This window comes from Oryctolagus cuniculus, chromosome 12, assembly GCF_964237555.1.
Source record: "Oryctolagus cuniculus chromosome 12, mOryCun1.1, whole genome shotgun sequence".
Lineage (NCBI taxonomy): Eukaryota > Metazoa > Chordata > Mammalia > Lagomorpha > Leporidae > Oryctolagus > Oryctolagus cuniculus.
In genome coordinates, this window is record NC_091443.1 from 34,105,658 (window position 1) to 34,126,787 (window position 21,130).

At 41.5% G+C, this 21,130-nt stretch overlaps 1 protein-coding gene across 5 annotated transcripts in view; it reads right to left on the bottom strand.

Moving 5' to 3' along the window:
• The window catches only part of LRFN5 (leucine rich repeat and fibronectin type III domain containing 5), a 280,126-nt gene extending 265,874 nt beyond the window's left edge, over window positions 1-14,252 (bottom strand). For 3 of the 5 annotated variants that reach the window (XR_007910227.2, XM_017348274.3, XM_051822185.2), the window contains exon 1: window positions 13,212-14,252. The gene's annotated coding sequence lies outside the window, so the exon portion shown is untranslated. The remainder of the gene's footprint in view (window positions 1-13,211) is intronic. The other 2 variants (XM_051822187.2, XM_070053334.1) reach the window with 1 other exon arrangement.
• Between the last annotated feature and the right edge of the window lie 6,878 nt (window positions 14,253-21,130).

Consider the following 21,130-nt stretch of genomic DNA (forward strand, 5'->3'; position numbering starts at 1 on the left):
TAATGCATCTGAGAAAACAGTGAAAAATTATGGCCCAAGTACTTGGGCCCCTGCCCTCATGTGGGAGATCTGGAGGAAGTTTCTGGCTACTGGCTTTGGCCTAGCTCAGCCCCAGCCATTGTGGCCATTTGCGGAATGAACCAGCAAATGGAAAATTATTCTCCCTCTCTCTCTCTCTTCCCCTGTCTCTCTATAACTCAGGCTTTCAAATAAATAAATACTTTTAAAAGTTTCCTAAAGTTGTATGATTTCAAATCCCCAAACAACCTGGATTGGTACTACCTTCGATATAACCAACAAAAATGATCATTACCTTCTGGTTACCTAACCGTTTCAGTAAAAATCATATATTATCTGAAGTATCTTTAAAACTTTACCCCTGCTAGTTTAATAATATTTAATTATTATATGTCTGTATGAAAGTTCACTTTTATTTTATTTAATTTTCTAGATTCATTTGGAAGGGAAAGTATTGACTTACTATTATCTTAAAACAGTTCTTCAGTCCCGAGTCTCAGGAGAATAAAGTAGAAAGATATTTGCAAGCTGACAATCATTGTAGGTCAAGTATTACAGAATGATGCATAAAACATAAGGATATGTATTTTTTGAATAGAGAAATTATGATATTTACATTCACAATTATTCCTTATGTGCAATTATAACTGTTACTTTTCATCTACATTAATAAGAACTGCTAGTGTTCTCTGTCCATTCCCCTATTTGCCAGTCAAGGTATGAAGTGCTCACTTTTTCTACACAAATTCCTGGGATGGAAATAAACATGTGCCCTACTCTACAGATAAGGAATCTGAACCATACTGGCTAAGGAAGTAAACTTGCATGTATATTTTCACATGCAACAGATGGAATATGTACCCGCTATTTTAGAATTCACTTGTAGAAATTTCAAATAATTAGCACAACATGTGTTGCCTATCTTATATTACATTTTAAAATTTCAGAACAAAATGTACATAAAGAATAAATTTCAGAAGCAAAATGTACATAAAGTATTTCATATTCATTATAATCCAGGGAGGCTTTCAAACTTGTAATTACAAAATACTTTGAAGAAAATATTTAGGTAAATGTGAAATACATTCCCATGCACACCCTTATAAATATATCTTTTACTAAACATTAAAGCATTGAAGTCAACCACACTTATTTTTAATTATGTATTTTGACAAATAAATAGTAATCACAAAGTTATAAAACCATTATAATTGTGCTTCCCTGTGGCCTCCATCCTGTACCTTATTATACCTATAACAGTGTGTCAATTTCCTGTAGAGTAATTTGATACATAAGAACATTATTAAATAAAATAAGGTGTATATGAAGTCCCAGAATAAAGTAAATGCACAATCTATATTTAATTTAGGGAAGAAATGAATAGTAAATATGAATCAATAAAACATAACTAGTCACAAGTGAAATCTAGGAGAAATGACAAAATGCCATACTGAACAAAACCAAACTCTGATGAGACTTGGAGAAATTTGCCACGTTCTCTTTTAGGCTTTAGGAGAAGTATGATCCCTGGCATAAAACACCATTTTTAAGGCAGCTTCTCTAATGTAATGATAAAGAGATCAAACGTAGTATCACGTCCATTCAGCCATGTAAGGAAATATCTTACAAAAGGCATATACTATGGAATCAGCAAACTCTTCAAAAGATTTAAGAAAAGGGCATATTATGACTTAAAAAGACATAGAACAATAGGCAACGTGACTGAATATAGACGATATTTAACAAACATCTGTTGAAAGTACTTTAAAACAAGGAAGCAGGATTGTCTTCCAAAAGAGGCATAGTGAATATGTCCCTTTATCCGAAGACAAAATTAGTTCTACAACATAATTTTGTGGCTTAAAATAACAATCACTATATTTGTTCACAAATGGTGATTGAATAACTTAGGCTGCCCTCAGGTTGATAGTTTTTCAGCTGGTTCCACCTGGCATTTTTCTTGTGATTGTGATTAGCTAGAGGTCAAGTGGATATGGATGGTCTAACGTGGTTGCATCCACATGTCTGAACAGTGGTGCTGGCTGCCAGCTGGGACACATGAACCTTGCAAGGGTAAGCTTTTGCTTCTTTGCATTCTTTGAAGAGGAAAACAGTGGAAGCTACCTGGACTTTGGAGGATGAGAATTCAAAGTTATACCATTTCACATTAGTCACACCTGTTGTTCAAAGCAAGTAGCAAGGCAGACCAAGTTTTGGAGCAAACATATTTTTTCTTGATTGGGGGAACTACATTGAATTTATAGCCATTTAAAATCCACAACAAAAGATAAGAAAGTAGATTACAGTCAGAAACACACAAAAATATTTAGTCTACAAAAGATCTATTCCAACAACAGGTATATCTAAAATTAAGCATGTATTTTAAAATTTTTTAAATTATTATTATTTACTTCCAACATAGAGAGACAGAGATCACCAATCTGCTGGTTTACTCCTCAAATGCCCACGACAGCCAGTCTGTGCCATGCTGAACTCAATCTGGGACCCAAGTACTTGAGCCATCACCTGCTGCCTCCCAGGGTGCACATTAGCAGGAAGCTGGAATTGGAAGTGGAGCTAGAACTCAAAAACAGGCACTCTGATATGGGATTCAGGCATCCAGAGAAGCATCTTCACTTGTGCATCAAATACCGCACATATACCCCACCTCCAAGTACAAGTTTTCATGGCCATTATTAGCCCCTCTATTATTGAAATAATAGTGTTGATTCAAGATAAGTTTGATGAGTTTTACCTGACTTCTTTCTGGCCATGTGGGGTCAGTGGAATGTACAGAACGCTCAGATAAATGCCAATTTTTACCGATAGACAGAGTGATTTCTAGGTTCTATCCTATCCTAGCATTGTAGTATTTTCTGATTCTTCAGTACTAGGAAGAATTTGTGGCATTGTGGCTAATCTCTTCTGTAGATTACCCTCAAATCACACTGCCTATTTTAGCAAAACATCTTAATATATACTGCAATCCCAGAATCAGGATACGAACACCTTCTTAATGTGAACAGCTTCAGAATCCCCTAAATGGAGAATCATAAGACCTTTTTATACATTTCCAGATGTACAATATGACAATTCATGCCATACCAAAAGGGTCAAAACAAGTTAAGAATGATGTATACTCAGAGGAAGAGCATAACCTTTGGAAGAGTTTAAAAAGACATACACACACAGAGATACACACACACACATTTATATATATATATAAAATGAACAAAAATGTAGGAGTAGAGTGAACTTCCCCAGGTATAGCATAAAATATTTGGAATTGAATTACAGCTCTATAATTTGTTCATTTTATAATCACAGCCAAGAAAATTAACTGCAGTAAACCTCAATTTGCTCCTCTAAAATTTGCTCCTATAAAATAAATGGAGACCATCAGGACTAAGTGATAGGGCTGTTGCATGGGTTACAGGAAAGTGAAAACTGACAGCACCTGGCACAGAGCAGCTTCTCAATGATGAAGATGATTACATGGATCCTGCTGCTGCTGATCATCATCCATTGTATATTATCCAGGATAGCATAGCGATTTTCAAGGTTTTCTCACAGAGAATATGGATGGAAAGCTCATGTAATTCCCTCAAAGGAGGAGGCTTTAGACTCTCACTCAACCCCAGGCTCTTATTTACAAACATATCTAACAATATTTTATTTTGATCATAAATTCCTATTAGTGAGTTAAAAGGAAAGCAGGAACACTAACAAAGTTATCTACATGGGAGCAAGAAACACCAAAGAAAAATAACAGGGAAAGAAAAAGGCAGGGACAATTAAGTATCAGCACAAACTGCCTTAAACATGTTATAGATTGGTCCCTGAGGGTTTTTTTGCAATCACCAACATATATAATGAAGATCTGGAGTCATTTAGAAAAAGTTAATTATATGTAGACTGGGTATGTCAATGTTGATAAGTATTCGCATTCACATTAAATGTAGACTTTTTAATGATCATTTCTAAACATGATGCCACAAAATAATAGCATTCAGTATCATAGATAATGTAAACAAAAGGACTATGAAACAAAGATCCTGCGGGGGAGACAGGACACATAGCAGACTCATAGAATGGCAGCACTCTTGCCTCAGAATCAGCCCTTGGGACATTTGGATCTGGCTGAAAGGTCCATGAGAGTCTCACAGGCATGGAAAGCCATGACATGGTGGCAAAAAAACAATCTAAATGAAAGATCCTGGTGAACAAGACCCCAGCAGAAGGAACAGGCCATCAAGGAGAGAGGCGCCTTTCTCTGAAGGGAGGAAGGAACCTCCACTGTGATATGGCCTTGACTAAACAAGTTCAGAGTTGGTGAACTCAAGGGGCTTCCATAGCCTAGACAGCTCAGAGCAAGAGTCTCGGGTGATTGCTGACGTCATAAATAAGAGTGCCAATTGTTAATCAACAACAGGAGTTACTGGGTACATGCTCCCCACGTAGGATCTCTGTCCTTAATGTGTTTTACTATGAAACTTAAAGACAACACTACTAGTTGAACAATACCCTATACATTGTGCGGTTGTGTGAGTGCAGCCTGTTGAAATCCTTGCTTAGTATATACTAAGTTGATCTTCAGTATATGAACGTAATTGAAAATGAAACTCGATGAAGGGCGGGATGGGAGAGGGAGTGGGAGAGGGGAGGGCCACAGGAAGGAGGGAGGTTTGGGGAGGGGAGCCACAACAATATACAAGTTGCACTTTGTAAATTCACATTTATTAAATAAAAAAAAATATATAACAAACAAACAAAAAAAAGAGCTTAATACTTTACCCTTTTAGTATTTTTTATGTTCTACTTAAAACTATTGGTTGAACTCTGTAATTAATACACAATTACTCTCAGGTGTTTAATTAATGCTATAACTAGTACTCAAATAGCATTTTACACTTTGTTTTTCTGTGTGGGTGTAAACTGTGGAAATCTTTACTTAATATATGCTAAATTGATCTTCTATATAGAGAGATAATTGAAAATTAATCTTGATGTGAATGGAAGGAGAGAGGGAGTGGGAGAGGGGAGTGTTGTGGGTGGGAGGGAAGTTATTGGGGGGGAAGCTATTATAATCCATAAGCTGTACTTTGGAAATTTATGTTCATTAAATAAAATAAAATTAAAAAAAAAACAAAAACAAAAAAACAAAACAAACAAACAAAAAGACTTATTCTTCAAGGTTACTAAATAAAGGGAGGATTATCATCATTTCCCTTTATATTCAAATTATTTTCCCTCTGTTAGATATGAGGCACCCTTATATGAGGCTAGGGAAACCACTAGGAGCCTAACCATTGATTTTATTTAATAATGGAGGAAGCAACACACATTAACTTAGTAAATATCCTTGAAATCAATACCATCCACATTTAAGGGTAAATTAAGAGGTAAGGATGTCACCAAGACCAACTCAGGACAAGGATGCCTTTCTAAAAGAAGATTTGTTACTCACTTTACATTAAAACTTTCCAAGAGTGATATTTATGCCATTTTGGCTTCTATGTCTCAAAGGAAAAAATGCTTAGCAAAGTGTCTGTATCTAAGAATGCACTTAATACTTGATAAACATTGTTGAAGAAACTTATCAGTGAGGTTTGGGTCACTTCTGTCTAGATCACATGGTCCATGATGAAGACAGCCAACCGCCTTAACATGAGGTAAAGTTTGCTATTCATGTCTCTCTATTTCATTGTTGTGCACACTTGGTCTGAACAATATCATCATGATTTGTAAGTTACTTTGCTGTCATTATTTAGTGTAAAAGTCTTAAGACAGTTGGTTGCCATGAGTAAAGTGTATGATGTAATATTGAGAAAATGTTCCCAGGTATCTCTACTAGTGTATGGACTTGGAATGGTAAGTACTTTTAATTTTGTGACCATACTCAGATTGACTAATGGAAGTGTCTTAAAGATATATGTGAAGAATCCCCATGACCTGTCCAAGCCCAGGAGAACAAAAAGCACTCATCAAATCTCAACATCTGTCATGAGTGCATGATACAGGGTTATGACACACACTTTCTATCCGCTATCCAAAAGCAAGAAATCATGGTCCTGTTCATTTCTACATTAGTCAAATTATATGAGATTTGGGTGCTGGTGCCACACTCAGAAAACTGGGGCAAGCATACTAGTCCTGTCCAGATGAGAGTGCTGATGAAGATGAATGATAGCTAGCATTCGGTGAGCATAAAACACAAGAGTTTGAAATTCTGGCACCTAGGAAAATGTGTAAACCAATTTATATCCAGGGTATGTTTCATAATAAACAGAACAGTTCTAGGTTGAGGATTTCAAGTAAGTCAGTACAAATTTTCCAAGTAGTGTCATCAGGAATTAAACATTGTGTGCCACCTCCCCCAACAGTTTAAAGTCCAAAAGCTACAGCATGGCAGAGATTAGGCTCAACCCAAAAGAAAATGTTAAGATACACCTACACAAAACTGGTATAGCCTACTTGTGGTGTAGTGATTTTGTAATCACTGAAGATAGTTGAGCTTAGGATGACCATGTAGCAGAGACACAGAAGAAATTTAATACAGAAAATATATCAGAAAGACTTAGGAACTTCCTAATGCCAAATCCATAGAGCATAAAATGAATTTAAATTTGAATGTCTTTAGGTAGATAATGCACTCCCCAGTGTCAGATATCATATAGCCTACATTTTTTTTTTTTTATTTGACAGAGTTAGACAGTGAGAGAGAGAAAGGTCTTCCTCTGTTGGTTCACCCCACAAATGGCTGCCACGGCCACAGCTGCGCCGATCCGAAGCCAGGAGCCAGGTGCTTCCTCCTGGTCTCCCATGCGGGTGCACAGCCCAAGCACTTGGGCCATCCTCCACTCCATTCCTGGGCCACAGCAGGGAACTGGACTGGAAGAGGAGCAACCAAGACTAGAACCCAGTGCCCAAATGGGATATAGCACTGTAGGCGGAGGATTAACCAAGTGAGCCAAGGCACCGGCCCAGGTTACAATTTCTTATACCCAGTCAGATCTTCTGCCTTATTCCAAGACAGTGGAACTTTGGATCCCTGATTTACATAGATTACCATGACTTGGAACCCTAAGGTTCTATGACTCCAAGCAAAGGCTTTGAAGCCATCCAATTACTTCCCCTACAGTTTCCTTCTTCAAATTCTTGCTAGCTAATGATGAGACGATGACGACGATGGTGTTTGTGATGATAACAGTTAACTGCCTAATATCTGTGTCACTGAAACCTCCTGACAATTTTATGGCATGAATCATAGCATTAGCCTCATTTCCCAGGTGTGGATGCTAAGGCTCAGAGAAGTTAAAGGATGCATTCAATGTTACCTAGGGTTGAATCACCTGTGTGTGGAATCCCAAAGTTCATGTTTCTAATTACTGCATGATACCAATGTCATGATTTCGTAATTTCTTCTGTCTTCACACTAAAAAGCATAAAATATCTAAATGCAACTAAAATATTAGTTAATACATTTGTTTCAAGCTTATGCACTTATTTATGTATTTCATGTTAAGAAAATAAGTCCCTTAAGGTCAAGACTCAATGTTTGGTTATATGTTGTTAAAATACCTGACATTTGAGAATCACTAAATGGCAAATATCCTATGTAATTCCTAGTGATACATATTTCCATTGAATGTGGTATTTCAAATTAAAATATCTGTGAATATTGGTGATCTAAAGATATGTATCCATGGGGAATAAAGCACATGTGCCATGTAAATCATGCATTTCAACATGCTATACAAATGCCTAAACACTAATAAACACAAGTACACATACATCAGGTAACACTGACTAATCTTCACACCATAGGAAAAAATTAAAAAGGAAGCTAATTATTAGGAAAAATACCACAGTCTATATTTCCAAAGGAGATAAGAGAAAGCCCTTGTGGTTTCAGTTAATATGCCCTGAATGGTGAATCACTTTAATGCTAATACTCTATGTCTTTGGAGATGAAACCATGAAGATCACAAAAAATCTTAACACAAGAAAGGAAATAAGATGGAGAATGGAACCTAGAGAACAACTTAAATGTGTCCTTTAGAGATCTTCAGCACTTCCTCAAAAGAGCTACCCAGAGTAAGTGGAAAAGATGAAGATAAACAGCACTGTTTTAGTTTCTATCTATCTATCCATCCCAATTGATTGTATATTAAACTAATTAATTTTCTTTCATTTTGTTTCTAAGAATCAAGGAACAGATCCTAAGTTTTAAAAGCATATTATAACATTAATAATTTCTCTTGTTGGCTCTTTTCTAGAGTTTTTTTTTGTTATAAAATCTAAAATAGGTTCAATTTTCTATCAAAATTCTGCAACTGTTCTTTACAAGGATTACAAGACTTTCAAAAATGCTTCACTATAAGGTTTTTTCAAGGCAATTACATATACATAGCTATTTAGGTCCATATATCAACATGTACATCTATCTATCCATATCTGTATTATGTATGTATGTAAATATGTATGTATGTATCTTCTGTCTCCACAAAGAAAATGCAAGAATGAAAGTATAGCTTTCAGAAGTGTCAAGTTTCTCCTATAAAAGTATTTTCTAGGAAGATTGGAATTGGTCACTTGGTATTTTCCTTCCAATGTGACTGTGTAATTTAACAAACATTGACTTTCTAAGCCAACTTTTAAGAAATATTACAAATGTAGTTTGAATAATAAAGCCTTTTCATGTGGTTTTCTTGGTATCAGCAAAATGATAAAACATTTATATAACCATGCAATTTCATTGTTATTTTCTATCAATTGTTAACTGTCTTTATAACTAGCATTAGATTATGTTATATTTCACTAATAAGCATTCTATCAGAACACTATCTATCAGAACATCATAATGAAAAAATTTAAAATACCATTTTCTATCACTGAATTAAATTCATATATTACTATCTCCTGTTATTCTTATATGAAGATAGGGTTTTCATAATATTGTACAATTTCTGTTCATAGAACATAATAAAAATGGTTCACCTCTAACCAGAATAGCTTCAATAATTACAAACGTAATGCTTCTTAATTTCACCATGCACACACCATATAATGGCAAAGTGTATTGCCTTCAGTTGTAAATTGATCTCAATGATTGAAGGATGCCACAGGAATAAAAATGTGGACTTTAGACAGAGTAAATAGTCTCATTCTCAACGTGTATTGAACAAGGCAGAGCTATGTACATGTGTGCCATTGGAATGATTTAGCAAAATTACCTGTTAGTCACATAACCTAATGTGTCACACTAACATCTGTAAGGCATCAATTTGTACTTTCCTCTTCAATGAAACATAAAATATGGATATTCTATATGGAGAACCCAGATGTAATGCCCATATGTCCTGTTTTTGAATAAACAGAATGCAAAAATCACTGGAATAAGGTGATACATGGCCCAGTTAAGTCTTCAGAAAATTTCAGATAGCTTTTTTCCTTTGACCTCAGTATTGACAAAAATACTTATCAGCAATCTTATTTATTGTAAATGTATCTTTAAATCAATGCCTATGTAGTTGTTATGTAGTATTTTCATTTACAGGAAGGGATGCTAGATATCTGTTAGTATCTCACCCCCACCACATAAGAGCATAGCAATAGTATCAGCAGAAAGCAAGATTCTAATTTCACCAGCCAGAAAACTCAGCACAACCACCAAGGCAAAAGTGCTGCAAGCAGCAAGAGGAAACAGAACACTGGTTTAAATGAACAAAGGGAAATGACGCTCATTCATGAAAAGATGAAGGGTCAATATGACAGACAGGTCATTGAAGCTCCCGTGCTATACCACACAACACTGAACCCCAGGGATACATTTAACAGCACAGCACACAAAAATAACTTAAGGGGGAATAAGATTGGGGCAATATTCTCTGAGGTGACATAGTTCTTCCTATTCTTTTTGAGAAAAAGAAAAGAAATAGCAGGCCAATATCAATCAAACACCTTGATGAACTCCACCCCAACTACAGTAACATAAGAGTCTCCTATTTCAAAAACTGAAATGTGTGTGTGTGCTCATCTATATATATCACCTATTTTAGAGAAAGGTGTGTGAAGCACAGAAGACTAGTGTTGCTCAAGGTCATCCTCCTCTTGAAAACAGAAAAGGAAAAAAATGACTACAAGAAATGGCCTAGGGAACAGGAATCAGGTGACAACTTTTTTCCATCTGATTATCTGCTCATCTATTCCCACGGGCATCCTCACTTTTCTATTATTCTACCCCTAATAATAGTTACCAAATGAGGGCTTTTAAGGAAAGGGGTTTTTGCTGGGAAATTTCCAATGCCTTGCAGTTTTAAACCATTAGTGAGTCAGGCCACTGAGCCAGCAGCACGTAACAAGGGCAATGGACTCAGATCTCCCACTTGGTTTGTCCTCTCTCCATCTCTTCAGACAAGGGAGAAGAGAAAGGAGGCAGAAACCCCATCTACTTCGTCATAACATTTAACCGAACTCCATGGCATGTTTAAGCATGAATCAGACCATAATCTATGTTTAGGGTTCTGAGCATTCAACACCAGTTTATATATACTTCTCCTGAAGACGAGGGTACAAAGATAACACTTAATCTGCAACAGATTGAATGTTTCGGTGGAAAAGACCAGAAGAAACTGAAATGACAAAGGACATAGGGGAACACCTTCTTTTCTAAGTACCAATATTTTTCACCAGCTGTTTCTTTTTTTCTTGAGCAACCCCCCACAGGTAAGACTTAACTGCCAACCAATATTATGAATGTGACACCATTTCTATTACAATAATATTCTGGAAACACTGGGAGACAAAGAAAAAGTCCTTGTCAGATGTTTAGTAGACAGAAACTAGCTTTCAGTCTAGGATTTTCTTGATAGGAGGATATCAAACAAATTCATTAAAAAAAAAGCTGACAGGAGGAAAAAAGTCTAATTTCTCCCAAATTTTCAGATGTTGAAAGTAAACTGAATTATCATTACAATTTCAGGCAGCAATACCTTTTTCTTTCTGGGTCCTGAGAGGGTGGGGTAGAGACCTGCTTTTCTGTTAAAGTCAAGTTACCCTCTGTATCCTTCCTGGTGCTTTGGAAAGCAAAGTTACAGAGCAAATTCGTCTGAAGACACAAATTTTTCCTTTTCTCCTTTTCTTTTCAGACTTATTGGGGGGTGTGGTGGGGGGGAGGTTAGTTGACTTTACAGTCTTGTTTCAGCTAGAGGCAAATCTGGGTATAAATGACCTGCCAAAATGCAGGAGAATATGAGGGGAGAGGAGAGAGGATAGATGCAAATCTAGGAAATACACACTTAGCTTCAGGGTTTTGATCCTGATAAATCACGCAGCATTTTAATATCAAGGTATTTTTGTAGCCAGTTTTCGGGTCGTGTTCTTGAATATTCATACAGGAGAAAGAAGGAGAGAAGAGAGGGAAGAGAGGGGAGGGGGAAGAAGCTATGTGGGGGAGAGGGAGAGAGAGAGAGAGAGAGAGAGGTTTTGCAAGTGCAGGGAATCTGGCAGGACACCGCTGCCCTCCTTGCGCCTCTCTCCACCTCCATCCCCTCATAACCAGGCGACCACCTCGGCCGGCCGCGACGCGTCTGCCGTCTGCTCGGCGGCCCGCTGAGCAGCGCTGCCCCGCCCCAAGAAAGTGTCAAAGCCGACCTGGCAGCTGCAGTGGCAAAGCCCAGCCCCCAAAGCCCGCTGCATACGTGGCCTTGTAGCACCACCAGCCTGCGAGGGCTGCAGCAGCAGCCAAGCCCAGACTCTAGAGGAGGAGTTGGGGACGTCAGCGCGCAGGAACAAGTAGAGCAGCTCTCGGCCGGCTAGTAGTCCGCAAATGCCATCATATGGATATCTATAGAAACGCAGCGAGTGGAGGAGAATGAGGCAGCGCCCCTACACTTGCTAAGCTGCTTCAGCAAAAAGAAACCCCCAGAGCAGCCCCAGTCTGAGCCTCCTTGAGGAGGGCGCCTAGAGATCCGCCGGGCCAAATCCTCCTCTGAGCGCAAACAGCAAGCAGCTCCCAAAGGCGGGAGACAATCGAACACTCCTTAGCTGAATTATTCAGACCGTCTTCACTATGGAATAAAACATTGATGAGACTACTTTAGAAGTGCTTTATCTTGTTAATCCGAATGCCCTCGAGAAGGGAGTGAAATTTTCTGTAGGGGACTGTAGCAGAGGTGATGAAAAGGAAATGGGAGGTAATAAGGTGTGAGGATAAGGGGCTCTGGAAGTTATCTAAATTTGTTCTGCCTGAGCTGACCACGGAATCTCCATCTTAACATGTCAGACCTAATATGCTAATTAGGCAGCTGCAAATTCAACCTGTTCCTTGTAAATCAAGATACTAGCAAGAATTTTCAAAATACCTGTTTTACGGGGGTGGGGGTGGGGGGTGTTAATAACAAGGAATAAAACCAGGCACACCAACTCCTCTCTGCCACAGAGACAATACAGCTGGGGATGGTGTTGGGTGGTGGTTATGGATGTACCTCATTCTCCTAGATACAAAAATGACTTCTTTCATGGATTATTCTGCCACATGAAAGCAAACCCTGGCAGTCAAACATTCTGTCTCAACACACACACACACACACACACACACACCCCTGACAATGATTTTCTTCCAATGCAAAGCAAGTTCCAAGAAAACTCCATTTGGGATCAAAGTCTCCAGATACGTCATTTGCAAGTATTAAAAAGAATCTAGCAAGCTCCTCCACAAGGAAAGGAAAACAACCTGGCACCAGGGTGGAGAAGCATAAAAAAAATCTTTGGCTAAAATGACCGGTGAAAATCAAGCACTCTCTAGCACCCCACAATCTGGGGAGGGCTGGACACCAAATGGTCCTTGGCCACCATAGCCTGAAGCAAACACAGAATTTTAATCTCTGGCATCTTCAGAGTGGTTCAACACACCTCAATCTAAAATTAAAAAAAAAAAAATCCTTAGCGTGAAGCACATATCCATCCTATCTTGGCTCTCATCACCAGACTAAGTAAGTGCTCAGGTATAGATTTATATTCCATCCACTAGATATTGTATTACAGCATCACAGAGCAGGCGCCCTTGGATACCCAGCCCTTCCTAATGATTTTCAAAACATTAATAAGTAAAGTAGCCTGCAATGCAGATAAGACACTAGAAACAAGACCAGAAGGAAACTGGGTGAGGCAAGAAGTCATTTGCTTGTTACCTGGTGCCTCTAGGGGAAAAGACGGTCGTAGGAGGACTTTCTGCCTGCAGGTACAATCCCAGCAAGGTGGCTCCAGGTGGCTTTCACAGTCGTACGCTGGTCTCGCTCGTCACTTCGCTGCCCTTTGCCATAGCTCAGCACCCGCATCCTAGGGAGTCGGAGAGGTGGCTCCTGCCACTGCCGCCGCTGCCCGCAGGTCGCGCTGGTTGGGGGATCCGCGCCGATCGCCCCATGAAACCCGCGGCTCCGCGCCCGGGGAGCGGGCAGAGGCAGGGCGGCCGCGCACGCACACCCAGACACACACACACACACTCACACTCGCACCCGGGCGCGCGCGCACTCGTACTCACTCTTGCACACGCACAGCCGGCACCGCACGGGGAAGAAGCAAGGAGGGAAATGGTCCTTCTCGCGACAGGCTGCGAAGCAAAGAGAGCGTTCTCCCATAGCCTTTAGATCACGTTTCCTTCAAGTTCTCCTCTAACCCAAATCCTTGCGACTCAAGAGCTGGTGACATTTTGGTGGGGAGGAGGGAGGCGCGGGGAAAACGTGGAGGGAAAGTCAGGAATTCTGTCAAGCAGTTTGCAAAGCAATCTTCATTACCTTGTTTGTAAAGCAAACCAGCTCCTGGAAGGGCTGAACTTTTGGCTTCAGATGCTGTGGACCGAAACGTAAATAGCCTGTCTGGCCAAGACGGTAAAGTCTCGAGGAACGGAAACAAGACGGCTTCAAGACCCTCTCTTGACCTTGTGATGTACCTGGAAGCAGGTTAACACTGCTTTCCAAGCCTCTGGGTAAAGCAATCCGCACACCTGCTGGGTCCACAGCCCGGCAGCCGCTCCGTATCCAGCCAGGAAAATGGGTCTGGGCGTCCTCTGCGCTCAGCGAGAACCCGGGCATGGAGGGGCATCGCCGAGGTAACACATTTGCTTCTGGGCAGTTGGATAAAAGACAGTCAAATGCATCAGATAGGCGTGCGCGCACACACGCATACACACATGCACACACTCTCACACACACAGCTAGCTGGAAAGCGGCTTACAAAGCACCAGAGACGCCAAGATGCCTTGAAAAGGTAGGAAACATCCAGGATCTTTCAGGAAAACGGAAGGGCCGGCTGGGAGATTCTGAAAGTCTTCTCAGGTGTTTCAATTCTTCCTCTCTCCTGTGAGTGTGTGTTTCCAGAAGGTTTCCTTGCTCTGCCCCACCCCCGTCTAGTTGCGCTTTCCCCCCCTTGATATAACCGACCATGCAAAATGGATTAGATGGGTGGGTTGTGCTCACAGTCCAGAGCTCTCCAAAGTCAAGAATCCTAAGGGAGTAGCCAGCTGCGAAGCCATTCACATCCTCCAGGGAAGAAGGAAAACCTCGCGCAAACACACGCACACACGCGTGCACGCACACACGGTGCTGGGCTCGGGAACCTCTGCACGCGCTCCCCGCTCCCTGCGCGCGGCTGCACACAGCGCCGCGGGGGCCCGCCGGCCGCCAGGGGCTCCTCAGGCCAGTAGGAAGCTCAGACGCGAGCCCAGCAGCGGCGATCCCGTGCTTTGGCCGCGGCCGGAGTGGGCCCCGGAGACAGGCTCCACTCCGCTGCGCGTGCAGGCAACGGCGGCCGCCTGGCCCGGAGGAACTGCGCCCGGCGCTGCAGCATGGAGGCGGTGGCGGCGGCGGCGGCGGGCGCGCGGCCGTGAGCCCGGCCCTCGCCGCAGTGACGGGGAGCGGCCGCGCCACGCAGAGCCCGAGAGTCAGGTGCAGGGGAGACCCCGGCTGGGGCCGCAAAGCCGCTGTGAGCTCTAGAGCCTCGCGGCCCGACGTGTTCCGAAGCGATTTACCCCGGGTGCGTGGAGCGGGCTGGCAAATCCCCAGGCAGAGCAGGCGCGGGGGCGTTGCAGGCAGGGGGAAGGGAAGAGGCGGAAAACCCAGAGGGAGAAGGCGAACTTCTAGGGACGTCCCCAGCCTGTGGTCCAGAGCAGTGTTGCTGATCGCCCTGCGCCCTGCAGTTATGGAATAAAGACGTGTTACCGGATCAGCCTGTGGGGCGAAATCTGAAATGGAGGGCTGCCGACGGGATCTCAGTGACCCGAGGCTGGCTTCCAGTACCGCTTGTCTGTGGAAATCGGTTTGCTCATTTATCAGACGGGAGGAGACTCTGAACCGAGCACTTAATCTGGGTCTCAACCCTGCACAGCAGGAGACCTTGTGAGCTCTGTAGTTGACCACATTCCAGTATGTCAAGGGCAGAAATGGAACCCAATCGTCGTCCTAGGTCAGGCCTGGTCACTAGGCTTACCAGCCCGGAATGGGAGGGGAGGTGCGGTGAGGTAGGGCCCTACCCTGAGGGCTCTGCCTGGCTGGCCCGGTGACCACAACACCACTCCTGGCGATTCTCTCCCCGACCCTATCCGCGTTCTCTACTGCCCATTAGTGAAGAAAGGGATTCTCTCTGGGAACTGCAAGTGCAATCAAGCTGTTTCTTTTCAGTTGGAGCCTTGGAATCCTTTCGCATCCCTCTAGGGTTTCACTAGCACGTGGTCCTCAGCCTCTGCGTGCACCTGGCCTCTCAGCTCTCCTTCTCGCCGGCCGCACAAACCTGTCTGCATCCAAAGGGAATAGAGGAATTGGGATTTGCAAAGGGAAGCAGGCTCGTGAGGGCCGCTTCCTGGTCTGCCTGGCAAAGGCACAATCGGGCGGATTCTTGGCGCTGGGCGCCCTAGCGTTTTGCCACCCATAGAGCTGCGCCAGGCTCTACCGTCGCCTCGCGGGTGCACACGCGCGCGCATCCTCGAGCACAGCCACGGGCTCATCCCAAGCGCGCACACGTGCACCCACGCGAAGGCAGGGCCCACGCAGCAGCTCCTTTGCGGGAACAGCCCAGGGAGCGGGATGCTTGAGGAGGAAACTGCTCGCACGGTCTCCTCTGCTCCTCTCTGAGCCACTCCCGGAGCTGCAGGTCTAATCCTGAGTTTAGGTAATCCAAACTGTTCTGGCCGCTTTGTTCTGGGGGAGCGCGGCCCCCGGCTGCAATTCCCGCCGCTCAGCCTCGCTGCAGGTTGGGGAGCAGCACCCGAATCCGGGCTCCGGGGATCTCCATGGGAGCCTAGGCGGCGTTGTATCCGAATATGAGAGCCAGACCCCAAGCAAAAAAAAAAAAAAAAACCCGAAGGGTCGGTGCGGACAATCAAGCCAGCGAACTCCACTCAAGTCCAGGAGAGTCTCCACTAAGACCAGCGGCGCTTCCCCTGTGACTTTGTCTTCCCCCGAGTGGCATATTGGGGTCTCCAAGACGTCCACGGTGAGGACCTGCGGCGCACGGAGGGCACAGACTCCTGGAGACAACCGGAAAGAAAGTGCTTCCATCCCGGTTCCACTATAAACTTGGCCGCTTTGGCAACTTCATTGGCAGGCGGCGGAGTTGCGAGCCGGGACCACAGGACCGAGCACTTCCAAGTCCTGTAGCACGCGGGGGTGACTCCTTGTACCTTCAGGATTGTCCCAGTTGCCGTGCTTTCCCGTGAGGTGGCAGGAAACGCTGAAAGTTAGGAGATAAGGATTTGCAGTTACCTCTGGGGCCAAAGTGTGAAGAGATACTGAGTGAGAAATCCAAAGACCTTGCATTGCTGGGCTGACTTTTCTCCTTTTCTTCTCTTCCCTTCTCTTTTCTTTTCTCTTTCCTTTTCTTGTCTTCTTATTTATTTATTTATTTATTTTTGCATTTTTCTTGTGATTTGTTTTCGTTTTCTTTTTAGTAGTGCCTGGACTTTGGTGAGGAGGAGGCACGCTTAGTGATACATTAAGAAGTCGAAAACTGGAAACAGAACAAAGTTCTAGTATCCTAGCGTGCTCTTATGATAAATGAGAGCAGGGGAGTAAACGGCGGGGGTGGGGGGAGCATCGGGGAAGGGGGGAGTTCCACCTGAGAGGAAATCGAGTTTTCTGTACAGTGGAGAGTAAGGATGCCTAACTTACCAGTTCTTTCATCTTGTGAGACCTCCCAAGCTACCGCAATCATCCCTGGTAGCCTTTCTGTACCTTGTGTTATATTTGAATGTGCTTTCCTCTATTTTCCGCATTTCCTCTCATCTCTAGAAACTCTCTCTCCTAAGGTCAAGTGCCTTTCACTCTTTGGGTGTAGTCTTTGTTCTTCCCTCCCCTCCCCCATTACAAGCAGATTAGGCTTGCAGAGAGAGGAGGAAGGCTTCCTTTTGTTTGGCTCAGGTGCAAGACTTTGAAGGAAAGGCCAGGATACTGTCATCCCAAAGGGTTATCAGTGTTATCAGTGGTTTATTTGTATTTTATTCTCCCCTACTCCCCTAGGGACCTCTGGAAACTAAGGAGTTTGCAAAAACTTCTAGTTTGTTGGTGTAATTATTGTAGGTAATATCCAACTCTGAAGTTGGTACTTTTAAGAGTTCAAACAAAATCAGGTAGGAGAGTAGACATTAGCATTTGAAGACAAGTACATTTTTGAAATAGATGATTGCCTGAAATATTTTAATTTGTCCCCATATTCAGTGTCTATGCAAAATTGCTCTATCTTCCCAGAATAGCTCAAGATTTGGAAACAAAATAAGCGCTTGCTAATTTAAGGCAATAATGGAAAGTGAATGTTTTATAATTAAAATGATGAATATCATAAGATAACCTGCATTTCTGCTTATAAAGAGCATGATCTACTCTTTGTAAAAGTTAGTAATTACTTTGCATATCTCATGAATTTTCTTATTTCTGTGAATCAAGGCATGGGGTAAGTTATTCCTTTAATTAATTCTTTTGTTCATGTGTACTTTAGGAAGCTCATTCTAAACTGGAAATGTCTCCAAATCACTACTGAATTAGAAGCATTTGATTCTTTGTACTAATATAGTACAACAATGTTCTGTATTAATTCAAAACTGGAAAATTATATGTAGAGACAATGGCACACAAGTTTCTTGAAATGAAGGAATAACATGTAAAAAACTTCAATTAACACAGAAGAAGTCAAATTTAAACTATGAAACCACTATCATAGTTGTGCCTTGCTTTGTTCTGAAATGTAAGAAGTCTGCTTATCTTTGGAGCATGTTTCTGACATACCTCACCATAAAGTCTGAGAATACAGTGTATTCTGGCCAGTAGATCTTAACTAAGAAAAAAAAAAAACACGATTCAACTGTATCTAAATACAGTTATCTAAAACAGTATCTAAATATAGTATCTAAATACCTGGCATATCTCTGTCATACTTAGTAACAGAATCCTCACCTATCTACTTTGGGCCAAAATTCAATCAAATGTATTTAGTACCTAATATTCATTTGAGATACGGATGTTATTTTCCTTTATTTTAGTGTTTCTTGACTTTTAACTTCATTTTAATAAAACATATTTCCTGACCTTTTTTCCCTATATATTTATTATTTATGCTTAGGTGGATCACAATAATGGTGCACTAAAAAAGCTACCTACTGAAAACTTGTACTAACACTGAGAACCCAACCAATTCTAATATATAGAATTCATCTATTTTTCTTTACTATGAAAAGTTAATTTTGAACCTCAACTTTTGAAAATACATTTTTAAATGATCACATTCTAGGTAAAGGAATTTTGAGAGAACTCAAAAGATAAAAAGAAGAATTATTTCAGAGATAAGTCCTCCTGGATAGAAATAGCCTTTCTTAATATTGCAAGTAACGAGTGAATATAACATTTTATATGCATTCTCTTCCTTGATTGCTTATATTCTGCCGTCAACTCCATGTTTTTGTCTGGTACTCCCATTTAGTTAAAGACCCCTAAAATATATCATTCTATGTAGGCACATCTAACACAGAGAAGAATGATATACTTGATGATTTTTTCTTATCAAAATTCCCACTTGGCCATATTACATGGATCTAATTGAGCTTATTAGGCTAATTCAAACTAAAGCATAAGTGATGAGCAATCTATGAACTTCAGGAATATGAAGCCAATTTCATTTCTACAAAGTAGAATTTCCAACAAAATGTGTTAATGTATATGGTAAGCAAGTCCTCCTCTGTCATTATTAACTTTGCATATCCAGTTGGATATTAAGTATGGTACTATTTTTATACTTTCCTTTTTGTATTTTTGATCATGCTATTAAACATTATCCAATCCTAGGTTTTAACCTTTGAAGACACTTTTTTAAATGTATATGTGTGTGTATATATAGCATTTCAAGAAAACTTCACTTGATCTTGAAACTTTATTGTAAAATGAATCTAGTCATGTATTAACTATCTTTAAAAGTCTGAATTGCTGTGGCTTGATTTTTGGCAAAAGTTGAATTAGATGGAAATAATAAGCTGATTGAAATTCTTTGGACTTCTTCAATATGCTTATATGTAACAAGATTTTTTGCCTTCGTTTTAGATTCAGTTTTATGATGTTTACTCATCTCTAAATTCAGATCATCCCTGAATTTCAGGCAGGTGGTTACCAGTTGGCAGTATGTTAGGTTTTCTTACAAGCCTCCATACATTTAGAACTAAGAATTAATTTCTATTTATTTTATTGAAGATACACTTTTATGCAAAGAAATGATGTCTGATAAATTTTATCTGCAATTGTATTTTAACATAAAAGGTGTGATTTGCCTCCTAATCTCTTCACTGGTCCCTTTCTCCTTTTATTCATGGCCTCTTTAGACTAAGTCTCTCTTTATGCCTTTACTCATATTTTATGCCCGTAATCTCCCTGTTCCCTTAACTACAGTCTTCTGTTGGCTTGAAGTGACATTTCCTTTGGATTTATTTCCCAGCTCTTAGTGGCTGACACTTGTATAATGAGAGAATCCTTCCTGTGACTGTTTACCACCAGATTTTCCCCTCCACATATTGGTCTTGATTTCTCTGCTTGTAGTTTTGTTTGTTGCGTGGAAATCCACTGGACATCTTGCTCTTATCCAGTGCCCTCTACTAGGCACTGGAGAGAGAAGCTGTTCATAATTAGTTTGACCTCTGTCCCTCACAGTAGAGTTTACCAACTAGAAGGAGTTAGTGGATCAAGTGCAAGTTGTTACAATAGGTTGTTACTTTTATTTCACCTACTCCAATTTGTCATCAAGCACAAGTGTTTCCTGTTGTGAGATCCTTAAAATCACCTCCTAGTAATACTTTCTTTGTTGCTCTTAGATTCTGGTTCTTTTCCTTATATTTGAATAGTCTTGGGAGCTAGCTGGTAAAGTGAAATATCTGCATGAAGTGTTGTGGGTTTTTTTAATTAACTAATTAGGGAGAGAGGGAGAGAGGGAGAGAGGGAGAGAGGGAGAGAGGGAGAGAGGGAGAGAGGGAGAGAGGGAGAGAGAGGGAGAGAGAGGGAGAGAGAGGGAGAGAGAGGGAGAGAGAGGGAGAGAGAGGGAGAGAAAGAAAGCGAGCACTCCCATTTACTGGTTTACTCCCCAGATGCTGTAATGGCCTGCTGTAGTCCAATAACCTGGAACCCAAAACAAGTCTCCCACATGGGTGGCAGAGACCCAAGTATCTGAGGTATCACCAGCTGTCTCCAAGGGTGTGCCTCAGCAGGAAACTGGAATTGGAGCTGGGACTTTAAATGGGATGTAATCCAATGGGATGTGGTAGCAGTATCTTAACAGCTAAAACTAGGTAATAAATTATGCCCCTAGGTGATATTTCTTTCTCATTGTTTAACTTTATTTATTTATTTTTATTTGAAAGGCAGAGTTACAGAAAGAGGTCTCCCATCTGCTGGTTCACTCCCCAAATGGCCCCAATGGTTGGGTCTGGGCCAGGCAGAAGCTGGGAGCCAGGAGCTTCATCTGGGTTTCCCATGTGGGTTCAGGGGTCCAAGCACTTGGGTCATCTTCAGCTGCCTTCCCAGGCGCATCAGCTGGGAGTGGGATTGGAAGTGGAACTGAAGCCCATATGGGATGCCAACGTTGCAGGTGA